This window comes from Crocodylus siamensis, chromosome 4 (genome assembly GCF_052110815.1).
Source record: "Crocodylus siamensis isolate JL-2025a chromosome 4, ASM5211081v1, whole genome shotgun sequence".
NCBI lineage: Eukaryota > Metazoa > Chordata > Crocodylia > Crocodylidae > Crocodylus > Crocodylus siamensis.
In genome coordinates, this window is record NC_143398.1 from 77,947,018 (window position 1) to 77,963,212 (window position 16,195).

Here is a 16,195-nt window from a genome sequence, read left to right on the forward strand (position 1 = left end):
TAACTGTGAGAAAATCAGCTTCAAAATACCCAACAGAAACCAAACCATATGAAAGTATGAAAGACAGTGTACAGTTTAAACATCCAAAGAATTTAAACTCCTTTTCCCTAGGAATGCCAGCTTTCTATGTACATTTCTTTGTTTTGTTATTTGTAGGGTGTCTTTTATTAGAGATGTAAAGAACTTGAGGGATGTAATTTTAGATTTAAAAAATTCGTATATGCTTCTGAGGAGTCTTTATTATTTGTGGATACCTTTAACAGTTAAAAAGTAGCTTAACTTGTACAAAGTTGTTAAAATCATGACAATGTTATTTTTTCTTCATTTCATCATTTTACTCTCAATGTCTCTTACAAATGTCTGTACATGTGTCTGACTTCTGGAGAGCACATTGCATTTTTATACATTTGAAGGGTGAGGCATCAAAGTTACAGTGTAGATTATTGGCTATATATAATGATTATGCTTCATAATCAGAGCTCTTAGCTCTTTGTATGTAAACTCTTTTTGGGGGGAGGATTGGGTGTTGGAATCTCAGATCATTTCTTGAGCAGGGAAGAAAAAAAATACAATTCTGAGATTTCTTTTATAATGTAATGGGAATAATTATCCTTAATCACAACCATTTACTGCCAGCTAATTCTGGTACAATGGCAAAGTGAAAAAGAGAAAACTGAAAGGAAGCAGAATTAATTGGAAATAGTCATTTTTGATTTCCATTGCCTATGGTTCTCTTATTCTGTTTTTCATTCCTTCTTTTCACCTTTTTGGACAACCGTTTTTAATGATATTGACATAATGCTTGGATCTGGTTACCTTCAAGCCTGCTAGAGTGCATGTTTTCAGAAATATTGCCAAGTAAAACTTTTTTTTTTTAAATTATAAAAAGTTTCAGGTATGTTGGTGCTCACTTTAAATGAATGATTGCAATGTGGAGTGGATATGTTGAATGAACTCATATAATACCATAAGGTACCTTAATAGCCTTTAATTTTTAAATCCTTTCTCTGTTCATCCACTCAGCTCTTAATCAGAAACCTGCCATATTCCATAGCCATCATATTTTGACCATAGCCAAGTTATATTACATACAAATTAGTATAGATACATATTATGTAACCATAAATTCCATATTTAAACAAAGTGTTGATTTCATATAATCATAGAAAAATAAGGCAGGAACAGACTTGAAGAGGTCATTTAAGTTCAACGTTCCTGCTCAAAATATGGTCATCACTTTTTAAATCAGCCCAGGCACTTTAATCTTTCTCATGGGAAGATTTTTATAACTTCTCTAGCTGATCAGTGTGATCATGGGAAAGGTCTTTGAAGATCATGGCATCCTGATAAAGGAAGCTCTCTGTTTGGGAAGCAGCAGTGCAGGCTTCACAACACATGTATCACCCTGTCTTTGTCTCAACTGTGATCTGAGCAAATCAAGGGTAATTCATTTCCATGGCCCATTAAGTTCATTGACTTTCTGCTGAGTTTGCCAATCAGAATAAAGTATGGTAGCAAGGTTCCAGCTAGAGCTAAGATATACCAGTGGATCACCAAACATGTATTAGTGGGAACAATCTCTTAGTGTTGCCAGATGAAAGGAGGTGATAATTCCCCTCTTTTCAGCACCGGTGAGACCACTTCTAGAATACTGTATCCAGTTTTGGGCCCCCCATCACAGAAAGGATTTAGATAAATTGGAGAGAGTCTAGCAAAGAGCAAGGAAAATGGTTAGAGGGCTGGGGGACATGATGTATGAGGAGAACTGGGGAACTCGGCTTATTTAGTCTGGAGAGAAAAAAGACAGGGGGGATTTAATAACAGCCTTCCACTGTCTGAAGGGTGGTTCCAAAGAGGCTGGAGCTAGACTGTTCTCACTGGTAGCAGGTAACAGCAAGGAGCATGGTCTCAAATTGCACCAAGGGAAGTTAATATTAGATATTAAGAAAAACTTTCTCATGAGGAGGACAGTAAAGCAGTGGAAGAGAATATCCAGAGAGATTGTGGAATCTCCATCCTTACAGATTTTTAAGAGCAAGACAGATCAAAAACATGGCTGGGGTGATCTAATTGGGGCTGGTCCTGGTTTGAGCAGGGGGTTGGACTGGATGACCTCCTGAGGAGCCTTCCAACCCTAATTTTATGGATCTGTGATTTTTAACTGGAAATTTAAAAGGCTGTGTTATTTATCTTTCTTTAGTTGCTGTTATGACCCTCAAGAAAAAAAATACCCCAACGGCTATTTTATGTATTTTAAATTGCAACTTAAGCATGTTAAGGAAGGTGCTATATCTCGTACAACTAACGATTTTAATTGCTTTGTTTTTATTACTATCATCTCTGCCTTATTCCTCTATAGCACAAAGAAAATAAGCCCCTGAATCAGATTGTAGAGGAAATAAATAATGTCACTCATGGTAACTTGCGCAGGAATACATAGTAAGTCATGCCCAACTATGTTTAGACCTTAATATGTACTTAATGAATCACATCACCATCTCACAAGAGCCTGAAGGATCATAACAAGGTTCATTATAGCTAGAGTTTCTGAAGTATTATCTTTAAGTGTGGTGTTTTGCCAAGTTGTTTTTTTCAGCTATCATATGTAGTCACTTACTACATGAGCATGGCAGGAGGCACAGTTATGGGATCATGCATTAGTTTCCAGCACAACTTGTTGCCACTGCAGGGGGACCTTGGGATTGTGACTCTGAGCTCCTCCTGCACCAGCCCTGCAGCTGTTGGGGCTTGGCAGGGTTTGCAGGCAGCATTCCCTGCTCCAAACATCATTGGCCACTGGTCTCAAAATGGAGAATGCTGCCCCTGCCGTGAGCCTCATGAGTTGAGGGGATCACAGTGGCAGCAGCATTCCCTTGTGCTGTCTGTGCTGCAAGCTCCACAGCTAATGTCACTGTAGAGCTTGCAGCATTGTCAGTGAACGCACTGCCACCACTGCGAGCCTCTTGAAATGCGGGGCTCACAGCGTCAGCAGCTTTCACCTGGACTGCCCTTGCTGTGAGCCCTGGAGCCAGTGTCTGTGAGGCTGGAAGTGATGGCAATGGGGAGAACACTGCCACCACTGTGAGCCTTGTGAGGTGGAGTCTTACAGGAACAGCAGATTTTGCCCATACTGCCTCACACCTCACGAGGCTTGCACCGGCAGCAGCATTCTTCCCTCTGCCACTGCTGTGAGCCATGCACCTGAAAATGCTGCCCCCACTGCAAGCCCTGCAGCTGACAGCACTGCTGCCACTGCAGACCTCGGCTGCTGTGGGACTAGAAGCAGGTGGTGCACCCGTGTCTGGGAGCCCCATAGTTAATGGGGCTCCCAGCCACAAGGGAGCACTTGGCCACATATTCAATTCATGACATTATTAGAACAAACTACAAAGTTATTGCACATTTTTTGTGGGATAACTTCATAGCTGATGGTGTGATAAAACAAACAGTTAATTAGTTAAATGTGTAGCTGGGTCTTGATTATTATCTGGTTAATCATGCCTTAAGTGGAAATGTGTAGAGGGGGCCAGAGTGCCCACTATGTCTCTGGTTCTATATTGGGGTCTCAGGAGCATGTGGAAAGGAAATAGAGTGGCACTGTGGCATAGCAAAAGGCTGAAAAACTGCATGTTTTTTGTGCTTTCTTTTTAAAGAATTAATCTGGAAGAGGGGAGGGGAGGTATCTGAACCTAAAAAAGAATGGATGTGTTGTAGGGGGGGGAGTGAAATGATTCACACATTTTAGATTGTTTGACACATGAAGAAACAAGCTGATTCAGATCTGAGTAGTAAAAAGTAGCCTCCCTGTGTATGACTTTTGGTCGGAATTCCTCACGTAATGGTGCATCTACATAGTCAATTAATGTGCATTTAGGTTACTGACCAGCACCTTAAGGTGCATTAACAGGTGGCTCGGAATGCGTCTATATGTACTCCTGTAGGGAACAGTTCAGTGCAGGGTGACTGCAGGCCTGCTGTGCTTCCCTGCAGCAGCCAGGGGGAGTTCCAGGCTCCCCTGGGTGCTAGCCCTGAGCTGGCAGAGGGGAAGGGGGTCAGTCCTGGACTCCAGGGAGGGGTGGGGAAGGAGGCGAACTGTCCCACTTGTGGGGCATCTCCCTGTGAACCCTGTGCTGAGTGAGGCTTGCCTGGCTCAGCTCAGGTGAGGCAGGAACTGCCTTGCTGCTGTCCGGGCTGCTCAGGAGCAATTTGCTCCCAGTCAGCTGTCTACACATGCACTAGTATGCATTAGTTACCATGCATTTAATCTAGTACTTGTATTTCTTGGTACTAGAAATTAATCTAATTTACTGCACAATAAATGTTGTGCACAAGTAGACGCTGACACTTTACTGCACAGCAGATTAGTCTACTGCTCTGTAAAGCCTCTTGTGGAGATGCAGCCAATTAGTACATTATTTTTAGTAGTTTTACTCACATTGTCGCATTGCAGTTGTTTCTTGCTTAAGCTTTCCTCTGTTGTATATACTGTTAAGAAGGTAAAGCATAAGATGTTTTAGAGAAATGCTTCCCAAACTTTTCCTCAGCATGACCCCATTTGTGGCCCCATTTCTTCAGCATGCCCCCTCACTCCCAACCCTCAGCCCCCCAAAACTCCCGTGACCCATTCACTGATGTTGCAACCCCATTCAGGGTCATGGGCCACAGTTTGGGAACTGCTGTTTTAGAGACTGCTACTATAAAATTGTTCTTCTTCAGATACAGACAGATTTAATTATATTGACATTAAATGATCCCAACATAAACTCTGACTATTAAACTTGTGCCTGCATAATCCTATAGCTATGCTTGTGTAGCAAAACCATAGGAACAATTTCTCTTGGGATTAAAGCTACAGCACTAAGCTAACTTGTACTGCTACAGGATCATGTAGGCACAACAGTTAGATTATAACATCTGATTGTGCATGTCTGAGTGGCAGCTCCCACTCTCCTTTTGAAGAAGCTAATAGGTACATTTGTCCACACGACTTGGCTTGCTGTTCTTCAGCCACTTCATTTACTGTACTTGTTGCACTGTACTTGTTGAAGCTACAATGCTGAGATAGAGCAAAACAATGGTTGAAAATGGGAGCAGAGACATTCAGTCCAAAATAAACATACAAATAATAATAATAATTATATTTCACTGTTGATATACAATGACATCCTTCAGAAATTCTGGCAAACTCCTCATCACTGAAATAATTCCAGTTAGGTAAAAAATGCTAATATTTCATTTTTATTTTTTAAAAACATGCTAAGAGGGTGACTGAAAATTGAGAGACAATTATGTCTGTAATAATAGGACAGTTTTAAATGTACTACAGGTAAATTAAAATGTGCATGGGCTCCTGGACTCTTCTTCTCTCCTGATTGCGGACAGGATGGAGTTTCAGTTCAAACAGTGAAAACAGTTATGGCATTGAAGCCTAAAGGCAACAGAATTTGAAATGCAAGCCTGAAGTAGTGAGAAAAAATCTAGATACCATTAAGCCCATCTTTAGTCTGACAGTTCTTTGTAGCAACAGTCATGTGTCAGCCTTGTTTGGAGTTATTGGTAGATAAGTACTAAACTTCACTTACAATGATTTCCATCCAATTAAATATTATAAGAACAATACCTTCTGTAAAATATACTATAAAATGGGAAGCTGTTTTTGTTAAATTGTATTCAAGAGGTATATGTTCTACGGTCTACATTCATTCTTTTTCGAATGGACTTCTGAAGGACTGACATAAAGAAAACATTCATATTAAATCCTTCTCAGCTTCTACTGGAAGGCAATTTGTCAATTCTAGCTATTGTCATCCTGATGAAGTGTTGACTAGACACATTGGGTACATACAGGTGTTATATTTAGATCAACCTAAGCAGGGCTAGGTCAGGCTAAATGCCCACTCAGGCAGGTGTTCAGAGTTTAAATTGGCCAAAAAATGGTGCACCCAATCTAAGTTAGTTCACCTCAGAAGATGCGCTAACTTAGATCAAGAAAATGTTAATCTGATTTAGGAAAGGGTTTATCTAATCTAATAATTCGCAGCACAGGTCTGGGGTAGAAAAACCCATTTGCTCGCCCTGGCCCTGTGCTGTTCCTAGCTCATTGACCCTGACTGGGATATTTTTAGCCTCCCCACCCAGATTGCTTCCCCCCGCCCCCCCATGGACCCACCTACCACCCCTGCAGCTCCCAACCCCTATGGATCTGTTAGCTCCTCCCTCCACCCTGAGCTATTTACCTGGATTGCCCACACCACTCCCAGCAGTGGCACCTAAACCTAGAATGGGTGCTGCTGTCAAAATCCACAGAGGCATTCAGCCTAGTACTTAATGATGGGGTTGTTTCCAATGTCCATAGTCAGGGGCCAAGCCAAAGTCAAACTGGGCCAAAGGGGGTTACCAGAAGAGGATGTCAGGAATCGATCTGAAATCAAACCCAAATACACGTGCTAATCCCAGGGAGTTACCAGAAGCAGATGTCAGGAAGCAAGCCAAAGTCAAACTGGGGTTCCAGATTTTAAGAACTGGGTACAGGGCATGAATGCAGGAACAGGCACCAGGGAAGTCGCATGGATGAGAGCTATACACAGGCTGAGGCCAGTTTGTGGCACAGCAGGGACCAGGTGCTGCAAGAGGATCACTGGAACCAATTAGAAGGCTCAGGATAAGTTTGTCCTGCTTAGGGGGTTGAGTGTTGCTGACCTATTGCCCAGCTGCAGTGTAGAGGCCTTACAGCTATCCCCCTCCTTCCTCAAAGGGAGCTTCTAGATGCCAGGCTTGTTTGGAAAAGCCTGGTGAAACTCCCTAATCAGATCTGGTGCATGGACATTACTAGCTGGTTTCCAGGAGTCTTCGTCCAGAATGTACCCCTCCCAGTCTACCAGATAGTGCATTTCTCCCTGATCCTCTAGGAATTCAAGATATGAAGGACTAAGAACTCTCCTTCTTCCTGGACCTGCAAGTGAGATGGATGAGTAAGTGTACAGCCTGGAAATGGGTTTTGCTTATGCAGTTTTGGTAATGAGATATGAAAGACCAGATGTATTTTCATTTTCCTAGGGAGCCTTAACCTGTAGGTAACTGTGTTAATCTGTGCAGTGATGGTGAAGGACTCAGGTACCAGTAATCAAGCTTGCCAGATGGCCATGTGGATCTTGTATAGCAGTAGACAACCAGACCTTCCCAGTGAAAAGTCTGGTGATTCTCAACAACCCCCGTCTCCAAATTTCTTGTAGGCCTCTCTGGCAGTTTTCAAGTACTCTTTTAATTCCCTTTGGACCTGGTGAAGATGTATAACTAAATTGGCCATGGCTAGTGTGTGGAAGGCCCAAGGGGGTTGGAGATAAAATTGGGGGTGAAAATCATAATTAGAGAAAAAAGGAGACTGGTTGGTGGACGTTTGTTCAGCATTATTGTATGCAAATGCTGGGAGGGGAAATAGAGAGACCCAGTTGTCTTGGTGATAATTTAGAAAGCACCAGAGATACTGTTCTATTATTTGATTGAACTGTTCTGTCTGCCCATTGATTTGTGAATAGTGGGCTGATGAGGTCTATGGCTGGACATCTAATAGCTTCAGGAGTCCCCTCCAGAAATGAGATATGAATTCAGATCTGTAATCCAAAATGATGCTCACGAGGAGGCATTTTAGCCGGAAAAAAGTGGTTGATGAATAGCCATGCAATCTTAGGAGCTGTGATGTTCAGGGAAGGGAACAGAATAAGCCATCTTGGTCAGAAGATCCACTACCACCAAAATGCTTGAGTGAGGTGTGTGTGGTAGGCCTGTAATAAAATCAACAGATACCTTGTGCCAAAGTTGGCTCAGTGTTGGTAGTAGCTGGAGGCCCAGTTGCTTCATGCATGGGGTCTTGGTGTGAACACATACCTTACATGAGGCAACATGGCTCTGCATGCTCTGCCAATGTTTCTGGAGCAACCGGAAACTTTAGAGGACTTGACTGGTGGTTTTGGTAAGTCTGAAGTGCCCTGCAAGTGGGGCATCATGACAGTGCTCTAGGACTCTGATCTGTTGTTCTCCTTCTGGGATATGTGCAGGGATCCCTGGTACCAGGAGGTCATCATGAAACTCGAAATTTGATGTGGGGAATAATTCAGGGCCTTCCAAGTCCTGTTGGACTCAAGAGACCAATGGGTCTTAGAGAAGCATAGAATAGAGCTGTGTCACAAGGTATTTGTTTACCTTGATAAAGTTCCTTGGACCCAGGATGTAGGAAGAAGTTCTGAATGTTCATCTTTCCAGGACAGGGCACCTGCCTTAGTGTTCTTGGTACTTGGGTGGTAGCTGATTTTGAAATTAAACCAGGTCAAGAATAGAGACCCATCTTTCTTGGTTGTAAAGAAAGTCAGAGCCCCAGTAGTGGAGGGCCTAATAAACCCCTTTTGCAGGTTCTCTTTGATATACTCCTTGAATGACTTTGATTCCATCGTGGGTCAGTCATAGGGGCAGTTTGGGAAAAGTTGATTTACCCCCATCTTATCAAATGCATCAGTCAGGTTGCAGTATTTTTCCGGGAGAGATGGGTCACTGGCTGTTGGACAAGCGGTTTCTATTAGTACAGGCTGTGATCCCTTTGTCAATAATGTGATGAGGCTGGCAGCTTTGGCCCTACACTTGATCTGGACCCTGATCAGAGACTTCCCAGGAAACTTGCCTACAGAACCAATTTAGCATTCCCTCTGTCCTCTTAGGACATCTGGATTATGGCAGGACAGACAGCCAGGGTGTCTCCAGGATGATTGAACAGTAGGAAAAAATTAATTAAATCAAAGAAAAGGAGTTCACCTGTTCATACCTTCAGGGGAACCATTTTCTGTGTGACAGGCTTAAGGAGAGGGTGGATCCATTCATTGAGTCTACTACATCAGGAGCAGATCTCAGGTAGCAAGCCGAAGTCAAATCGGAGTTCCAGAGTTCAGGGACTAGGAACGGGGTCAGGAATAGGCACCAGAGAAGTCACGTGGATGATGGCTACACACAGAATGAGACCAGTTTGTTGCATAGCAGGGACCAGGTGCTGTAAGAACTGCTTAAGAGCAGCCCTGGAACCAATCAGCAGGCTCAGGCTCAGTTGGCCCTGCTTAGGGGGTTGAATATTGCTGATCTGGTTGCCTGGCTGCAGTGTCAAGTCCTTCCAGTGGTGAACACTTCTTCACACCCACTGTCATACCAGCCTGATCCAAATAAATGCCACTGCTCACAATGAAAAGCAAGAAGGTTTCTAGACATGTTGACATTTCACCCTTAATAGATGAAAATAGGAATATTACTGAAAAATCTCTGTGTTTAAAGATGGGGTCTAGCAATCATTCATCTTATAATATTCAACAACCAGGAAATTGCTTTAATAGGTTGTTAAGCAGTTTGCAATTACGCTTCTAGCTAATTTTGTTGCGGAAGTCACGTAAACATTTGCTTTAATCTGACATTCTTTTTTCCAGCACATGGGATGTTGATTAAAGTTTAAATTTATGTATTTGTTAGGATAGCATTTGTGTAGTAGTGGAGCATTTCTAATGTCTTAGGTCTGAAGTTAAAACAGCCAGTCCCAAAAAAAGACTACCCATGAACCTCCCGCATGTGGCCCTGGCTTTTAAAAAGAAAGGGTGCTTTGAAGTACTGCCTCTGGAGCATTAAATGAAAGTTCACCAGATCCTTGAGACTTTGAGCAACCACCTTGAGCTGATTGGTTTGGATGCATTCCTCATGAAGATGCCATGACCTGCAAGCCACTGCCCTCCTACATACATATTAGTCCTGCTTACAGTCTACAGCTCTTGACAGCTTTAAGCCCCATGTCATCAGCACATTGTCAGATACAGCTGTTTCCACTCTTCCACTTCAAAAAGTTTTGATTAAATATCTTACTGCTACAACACACATACAGACACACACATAGCATAAGGGTAGGGAGTACTTCACCTATAGGCAAATATAGTCTTCACTGGATAGTATAATCAAATGGCTAGGGAAAGATATTAAAAAAGCTGGAGCCTCAACGGATTCAACCTTTTCAGGTTAGTCTAACCTGCCTAGGCTGAACCAGTTCATACCAGGACAAACATGCTCTCTGGACTGAGGCAATGTGGGCACATGCCTGCAGTTGCTCAGGCTAGGCACAGGGCATGCTATAGCCGGCCCTTGCCTGCAGCAAAGCTGGCGGGGGGGCGGTGCAGCAAACCCAGGCTGAACTGCCCAGAGAGGAGTTTAATTCCCACTCCCTGTGCCACTGACAGAGACCTGACCTGCGTCTGCCTGCACTCCCCCATCACTACTGCAGCAGGTGGAGCACCGTGGCCCCTGAGGCAGAGGGGGACAGGGAGCAGAGTTTGTTTCCCCTGTACCCCACTGGCAGCCACGTGGCTCCTGGCCTGTGGAATATGCCCCTGACTATCCCCTCTGCCAGAGGCTGGAGGGAGGAGAAATAACCCTGTCCCTGCCCCCCCAGGGGCCCTGCCCCATCCCCACCGCTGTGGCGGGAGGGGGCAGGGCCCTTACTGGGGATGTCAGCCCCTGTCACACTGTGGGGGAGAGTGAGCCCCTTCCCAGCAAGGGGCTGTGCTGTGGGCTTGGGCTGGGCATGGCACCTCTGTTCTGTTACAGGTTTAAACCTGTTTCTGACTACTTAAACTGCTTTATGTGTAATGTCTATCCCTGGCCAATGTGGAAGACTGAAGCATTTCTTAAATTGAAGGGTGTATATAATCAACTAGTATACTATAGCACATTACTGCAGTCTTCAAAAGCAGTTTATCAGTGGGGGTTTTTCCAAACATTTATGGTACGAGTTTCATGATGAAGGCTCTGATCTTGCAGTAAACTCCATGCAGGCCTATTTCATTGCAAGATGAGAGTCATGTAAGTCAGTCTTTCCAGACCTCTATCAGATATGGAGCTGTAGAACTATTTTAAAAGTAGACTATTTGGAAATCATTCTTCCTCAAAAACCTTCTCATGAGACATGCTTCCAGTCTCTCATCTGATCAGTGTTAAAAATGTATTACTTTAGTGTATGGCAAAACAAGATGGGTACCTTCTATGATACTGTAAACCTAAAGAAATAAATAATATATGTCAACTTTTATCTCCAACATATGTTCTCTGATCATGAGAACATAAATTACCCCATAAGCTGTACAAGTAAGGATATCTACATTTGCCCTTGTCTTGTATCAGAGTGGTCAGGAATGCAGAATAAGGGAAACTCCATGGAAAATGGTGTTAAACTTAAAGAAATGTCACTTGATAGTCATTGTGTACTGGGCCATTTCGCCAGTCTCAGGGAGATCTTCGTAAAGTGGGATGACAGTATTTCTTACACCAGCTTTGTCACTACTGGTAGAAGTGGATTCTGCAGCCTTTCCCCTAAATTATCTCTTTCCTTGCTTGCCCAGAATAGTTACCACTTGTCTGTCTTTGGTCCCACATCTTTTGAACAATGGAATGATGCCAGACTCTCACATTTACTTCTTTTCTGTACTTGCTCCTGGCTATTCAGGTCTACTGTTCCCAAACTTTTTGAACCAACAGACCACTCTACACACTTATTTATTCATTTATTTATTTATTGCAGAGAGCCATGGACCATTATTGTCAAACTTTTAATTGAAAAGATAGGGGACTTAGTGAGATTCATGCACAATTTATTATGGCCTTGCAGGCTACTAATGTTCTGATTCATTACCTTTCTACCTTTTTCCCAGCCTCTATCAAATTCTTTTATACTCCTAATCACTCGCTTGTACACAGTCTTTTGCACATGCCAGAAAATCCCAAAGCTTCCTAATGTGCCAGGTCTTGAATAATCTTTGTTTTGGCATAGACTTGTTGAGGGCTAATGAAACTCTCTCCCTGCTTTATTAAACATTTCTCTCCTTCTAACAATTTCTGGCTGGGAGCCTGGGTCCTCCCAGAACAAAGACCTTGGATGAAAATAGTTAAAATTGGATATTTACCAACAATACTGAAGTGGAGTATCTGGAAGAGTTGTCTAATTAGAAAAGCAGCTTACTCAGCTGTGGAAAACTGAATATCCTTTGGAAAATATGTTACCATCATCTCCTTAAAAAGTGCACATACTCACGCACACTACAGAAGCTCTATAAGAGCAAAGGATTGAACACAATATTCTGTATTATGGAATATTTAAATCTGTTCCTTACCGTTGTGATCCATCTTCATGTTTGAGCTGTGGGAGGTTTTGAACCACATTTTCGCAATTCTCATCTTTGATTTTTTTATGAGAACTAAAATAGACAATGGGGGGAACAGACACTTTCCATTTGGAATGGAATTCTAATGTTTGTTTCCTTCACAGAAGAAACTCAGTTTAATTGACAGTCTGTTCAAATCTGTGTTTATTTAAAACAGTCAATGGAGATGGGTTGTGTAGACATTCAGGTCTGGATAAAATGTGTCCCTTAACGTTCCTCCTTTCAAGAGTTTATGCGGGTTAGATGCCACACTTAAAATTGTTTTAACCTTACAAAGTTACCATTTTGTCTGTGCATTTTCTAAATTAACAACAAAAAAAGTGTTTCACCTAATTACTTCTTGTTTACACAAATGGTACTTTTTTATGATGAAACTTCACCAGTATTACTCCTGATTTACCTAAGTATGAGAAGAGAATTGGTCTCTCTAATCAAATTAAAAATACGCAGTGTGTTATGAAAGTTAAGCTAAGCTGCTGTTTGAAAAATGTTATCCAGCAATTCTCCACACAACAGAAGAGATACTTCTTTGAGACATTTGTACAGAGTTTTGTTAATATAATAAACTTGCTTTCTGTAAGGGGTTCCCTCTCCAGGGGAAGCTGTGAAGTCCCTAGAGTCCCTTCAGCCCTGCTTCCTTCTGCTTGTTTTGGGCAGCTGCCTCTTCATCTTTCCTGCCATGTCTTGATGTTTGTTATCTATAAAGGAGGCTGCCCCAGAGTTTCCCAAACTTCTCTCTCTCTCTAATGACCACCAGGTGCTTGTGGTTCTTGCCTTAAGGGCTAATTGCGTGGCTGTATTTCACCCCTACACCAGACTCTAAGCCTTGTCCTGACAGTTTTGCCCTAATAATTAAATAGCTGTTATCCTAATTATTGCTTTAATAGATCCATAGATTCATAGATAGTAAAGCTGGAGGGGACCCTGGAAGATCATCAGGTTCAGCCCCCTGCACCAAGCAGGAAAGACAGCTGGGGTCAGGTGACCCCAGAAAGGTGACAGTCTAATCTTCTCTTGAAGATTTCCAGGGTAGGCGATTGTACCACTTCTAGAGAGAGCCTATTCCACAGTCTGGACACCCTAGTTGTGACGTAGTGTTTCCTAATGTTGAGCCTGAAACAGTTTTCCAGGGGTTTGTGACCATTACTCCTAGTTTTCCCCTGGTGAGCAGTTGTTCACCAAGCCCTAGATGTATGCTTCTGATGTAGCAGTAAGCTTATCACAAGAAACTATCCATATAAAATATAAAACAAAATACTTCAGGGGGAAATTTTTTAAGGCATATTATGTTTCTCTAGAGTGATATGCAAAATCTTCTTGCATGAATACATAAATATCCCCCCCCTCCAAAATTACTTCCCTGCTTCTGGAAAATCATGCTTGATGATTACTAGCATTGTTAAACATTTTCTATGATTGTTTCATTGGTACCAAGGTACTAATCATTTTTTGTTTTCTGGACAGCTCAGTTTAAATTAAAGCATACAGTACTTCTCATGTCAAGTGAAGATCATAATTCTTAAATGATGGGTCATAATAGTCCAAGGAAAAACATTTTATAGTTAAGGTAATACTTAAACCATTTTTTTTCTAAGATTCCAGTTCAGAAGTTACTGGGATAAGTGCCAACCTTGCTGAACAGAAACCCATTCAACCATTTTTTAATTTATGTTCATTGCCATTATGTAAATATAACATCTTTATATCCATATATGAGTATCTGCTTTGTATAGCTGAAAGTGGGGACAAAAATGTATAGAGTCATATAGGCTTATTTCTGTGAGAATTTTGTTTTCTGTGTTAAGTACTTATAGACTGATTTTCAAGATTTCTTTGTAGTATCTAGATACAGAATAACTGCAGGATGAACTGTGTAGCTCATTGAATGAATAATTCAAAAAGTAGGTCTGTGAAACTAATTAACTGGATGCCACAGCCTAGTCTTGTACTATTGACTTAAATAAAAGAGATCATCATGCTTTGGGATAGTAGGAGTCAGTAGTCTGTTAAGCTGCAGTCACTTTTGCTGGACTCATCAGGGTAGAAGAAGATGCATCGCAGGCACACCTATGCACTTGATTGTGATTTAGAGTTTTCCAGCAATAGAGCAGAGGGTGCCAATATGCCTGCATCCGTTCTTATTGAGATCAGGATCATCTGTGCTTTGTGAATGTAGCTCTCAGTGTCAATCAAAAATAGAGTGCCATAAAATGTAGAACTTGCAGCAGTTGATTAGCATTTCAGAAATTAAACCATCTGTTTGATCTCTGTTTAAAAAGAATCTAGCAAGGTTCTCCTAATAAAGTATTCCAGTGCTGATTCTAACAACAATACAATGAATTTATTATCCAATTAGAATTGATAAGGAAGTGGTTTTTAACGCTCATTTAACAAACCCAGCAACTCTACATACTCAGTAGGGTATATTGCAGTAAATAACTTTCTAATTTTCTTTCTAACCTACCATGCTGATATATTTTCCACTTAAGACTGATTTCTAGAGGAGGGATGGTGTATCTACTTTGATATTCCCTCCTTCAGCTCTACGTATTTTCCCGTTGTGGTGGTAAGGGCATGGATGTATTTTTTTGAGAACAGCAAAACATCTGACTGAGGGCATTTGTATTACTAATAATGCTTTGACAACTATAAAAGGAATACCTGATTAATATTTTTTCTATACACATTTAACACAGCTGCTTCTTACAGAAGATCTAAGTGACCCGTTTTTATTTTATGTGTATTGTTCCCACTAAGGTCTGAATACAGAGACCTCTCCACATGGGCTGGATCTGCTGGGCAAGGGTGTGAATTAGTGCTGGCTTAGGTTGGAAGAGATGCACATAATCTTTCAATAACTTTTCTTACTACCTTCCTAGGGTGCATTTTGCTTTTCTCTGGGAAAAGGCGGCACTGATAGTGGAAGGGTGAGGGTTGCTGTCAGTTCCCTGATAGATAGTCCGCTCTTATAGGAAAAGTTAGAAACACAGTGTACAAGACAGGTTGAAACTCATAATGGTATTTGGCATTATTAATATTAATGAACAACAAAAACATAAGTTTAAACTGATAATCTTAATATTTGTAACCTATTCCTGAAATGAGGAATAGGCAGCACTTATTCTAATATGAGACAATTTTACTAATTTTTCAGGTATTCCAGTGAAATTGTTCTCAGCCATGGAACAACAAATAGCTTTACTTAACCTAACTTTATGGTTTCTAAAAGTATTAAATGCCATAGCATCTGGCTGCCTCTCACTAACAGAAAACAACTACAGTATGAAAAAAAAATCAAGCTCTCTCCAAATAACAAAAAATTAAAAACTTAATATGAATACCAATATGATGATGAGTGCCTCTCAAACATACTGGGCTAAATGACTGGGTTTTTTTCTAGGGATGAGCAGTGTTTAGTGGGGTAAAAGTTCAAGACTCTGCCTTTCCATTTTTCTAAAATGTTATTGCCTATAAATATACTTGTAAATATAATTCCATTTTTCAGTTGTAGTGTTTGAAAGGTGAGTAACTGCTCCTTTGCTAGTCTTATTTAGAAACCTTGTTCCCAGAAGACATATTTGGTGCATCTGTTGATGAAATCCACAGATTTAACACTATACTTATATCCATAATAGAGAAAGAAAATGCTTCCTGCATAGAGAATGTGAAAAACATAGGGCCAGCAAACATTTTTGCTTCAGGAATAAATGAGGGAGTAAAGAAGAGGATACTGGTAAGTGGAAGTAAAAATTAACTCTTCTAGGATGCTAGGAAGGTAGGCTTGGGGTGGACAGGGAAGCTTAGGTTTTTTGGATCCCTGCCACAAGTAACACTTATGACATAATTAAGTGGTTAAACACAACTTTAAAGACCTGGCCACCCATTCATTCAATTAATGATGTGATAAAACCAGGAATAAGTGACAAAGCTATTACACAAAATATGCATAGTAATTTTGTTGTGAG

General features: G+C 41.4%; 1 protein-coding gene across 1 annotated transcript in view; it reads left to right on the forward strand.

Annotated features, from left to right (window-relative positions):
• Positions 1 to 16,195, forward strand: part of TMTC2 (transmembrane O-mannosyltransferase targeting cadherins 2) — a 376,219-nt gene that overhangs the window by 344,125 nt on the left and 15,899 nt on the right. The gene's annotated exons all lie outside the window — the stretch shown is intronic.